We start from the raw sequence: 2,899 nt of genomic DNA on the forward strand, positions 1-2,899 counted from the left end.
TAGCTCGCCTCGCGGCGGACCGTCAGCTCGATCCCGAGATCCAACTACGAGCTTTTTAACTGCAGCAACTTTAAGATACGCTATTGGAGCTGGAATTACCGCGGCTGCTGGCACCAGACTTGCCCTCCAATTGATCCTCGTTAAAGGATTTAAAGTGTACTCATTCCAATTACAGGGCCTCGAAAGAGTCCTGTATTGTTATTTTTCGTCACTACCTCCCCGAGTCGGGAGTGGGTAATTTGCGCGCCTGCTGCCTTCCTTGGATGTGGTAGCCGTTTCTCAGGCTCCCTCTCCGGAATCGAACCCTGATTCCCCGTTACCCGTGGTCACCATGGTAGGCACAGAAAGTACCATCGAAAGTTGATAGGGCAGACATTCGAATGAGACGTCGCCGCCACGGGGGCCAGCGATCGGCTCGAGGTTATCTAGAGTCACCAAAGCGGCCGGGGCGCCCCGAGGGGCGACCCCGCATGGGTTTTGGGTCTGATAAATGCACGCATCCCCGGAGGTCAGCGCTCGTTGGCATGTATTAGCTCTAGAATTGCCACAGTTATCCAAGTAACGTTGGAGCGATCAAAGGAACCATAACTGATTTAATGAGCCATTCGCAGTTTCACTGTACCGGCCGTGTGTACTTAGACTTGCATGGCTTAATCTTTGAGACAAGCATATGCTACTGGCAGGATCAACCAGGTAGCCCTCGGGCAGGGCGGGGTGCGGGCGCACTCCGCTGCGCCGGGGTGGGGTGGTAACTCGGGGCCCCGCCGTCCGCCGCCGCCACCTTGGGGGTGGGGGGGGCGGCCGGAGCGGCGGGGCGCGGCTCGGAAGCCTCGGAGGTTCGCGTCGCGCTCCACCATCCTCCCTTGCCGGGTGGCACCGGTGGCGACGCCGCCTCTTTTTCCAGACGGGAGGGTTCGAGAAACTTCGTGTTCGCCGGAGGAACCGCCGCCCGAGCGGGAGAGCGCGGCCGTGGGCCGCGGCGGACCCGGCGTCGGCCTCCGTAGTGGGACACCTGGGAGAGACGGGGCGTCTCGGTCTCGCTACCTGGCGGTCGGCCGGGGGGGTGGGGAGGGGGGACTGGGCCCTCCCGGTCCTTCCCCGGCCTCTGAGGCGAACCCGCAGGCCGGAGGAACCGTCCGCCCGAACACCGGCGCTAGGCCGGCCGGCGGGGGCCCTCCGATGGCGGGTCTCGGTTGCCGATCGATCGGGTCGAGCTTCCCCGGGGGTTTCCGGTCGTCGGGGGGCTCGTCGCGCTCCAAACCCGGTCCGGGGACCGAGGCCGGGCCGAGGGGGCCGCGGCCGTACCCTTTCTCCGGAGGCTGGCGTGTCTGAAAAACCGGGTTTCTGAAATCGTGCGAACGCGGCCCTGCGGAAAGACTACGTCGACGTTTGGGCGAACCGGCCGGGTCCGCGGGGGCCCTGCCGCCGCCAGGGCCTCGGCGGGCCTCCCCGGTCGAAAAGACTTTGTCGTTTGGGCGAACCGGCCGGGTCCGCGGGGGCCCTGCCGCCGCCAGGGCCTCGGCGGGCCTCCCCGGTCGAAAAGACTTTGTCATTTCTGAGACTCTCTGATTCTTCGTGCCCCTGGGAGTACACTTCATGACTTCGTGCCCCTGGGAGTACACTTTTGAAATTATTGCTGGCTTTTAGGGGTGGAACGTTAGGGTTAGGAGATGGGAGAGGGAGACCCGGAGGACAGTGGGTGTGTAGAGTCTTCCGGAGTCTAGCCTCAGTGGCCCCTCCAGCCCCTGGTGGGCCTCTCCGCTTTGGGTTAGGCTCCTGGCCTTTTGGATGCTTCGTGCCCCTGGGAGTACACTTCATGACTTCGTGCCCCTGGGAGTACACTTCATGACTTCGTGCCCCTGGGAGTACACTTCATGACTTCGTGCCCCTGGGAGTACACTTCATGACTTCGTGCCCCTGGGAGTACACTTCATGACTTCGTGCCCCTGGGAGTACACTTTATAACTTCGTGCCCCTGGGAGTACACTTTGACTTTGTACAACCAGGGCAGGAAAGGGGGTAGAGGAAGCTATCCTGCCCAGGCAGAGAGAGCCCTCACCTGGGCTGCCTCTCTGCCGTTGCCCCCTCCTCAGCACTGGAGGCTTGGACTTTGAAATTATTCCAGCCTTTTGGGGGGTGGAAGGTTAGGGTAAGGGGAGGGAGAGGGAGACCCAGAGGACAGTGGGGGGGGGGGGTGTTATGCTTAGGAGAGGTAGGGGGGGACCCAGAGGACAGTAGGGGGGTTAGGCTTAGGAGAGGGAGGGGGAGACCCGGAGGACAGTAGGGGGGTGTTAGGCTTAGGAGAGGTAGGGGGGGACCCGGAGGACAGTAGGGGGGTTAGGCCTAGGAGAGGGAGGGGGAGACCCGGAGGACGGTGGGTGGGTTAGGCCTAGGAGAGGGAGGGGGAGACCCGGAGGACGGTGGGTGGGTGAGGCTTAGGAAAGGGAGAGGGAGACCTGGGGGGTTAGGGTTAGGGTTAGGGTTAGGGGTTAGGATAAGGAGAGGCAGAGGGAGACCCAGAGGACGTTGGCTGGGGGTTAGGCTTAGGCTCAGGAGAGGCAGAGGGAGACCCAGAGGACCAGTGGGGCCTGGCTGAGGATAAGGAGAGGCAGACCCAGAGGACCAGTGGGGCCTGGCTGAGGATAAGGAGAGGCAGAGGGAGACCCAGAGGACGGTGGCTGGGGGTTAGGCTTAGGCTCAGGAGAGGCAGAGGGAGACCCAGAGGACCAGTGGGGCCTGGCTGAGGATAAGGAGAGGCAGACCCAGAGGACCAGTGGGGCCTGGCTGAGGATAAGGAGAGGCAGACCCAGAGGACCAGTGGGGCCTGGCTGAGGATAAGGAGAGGCAGAGGGAGACCCAGAGGACGGTGGCTGGGGGTTAGGCTTAGGCTCAGGAGAGG

The sequence above is a fragment of the Cheilinus undulatus genome, linkage group 8 (genome assembly GCF_018320785.1).
Source record: "Cheilinus undulatus linkage group 8, ASM1832078v1, whole genome shotgun sequence".
In the NCBI taxonomy this organism is placed as follows: Eukaryota; Metazoa; Chordata; class Actinopteri; order Labriformes; family Labridae; genus Cheilinus; species Cheilinus undulatus.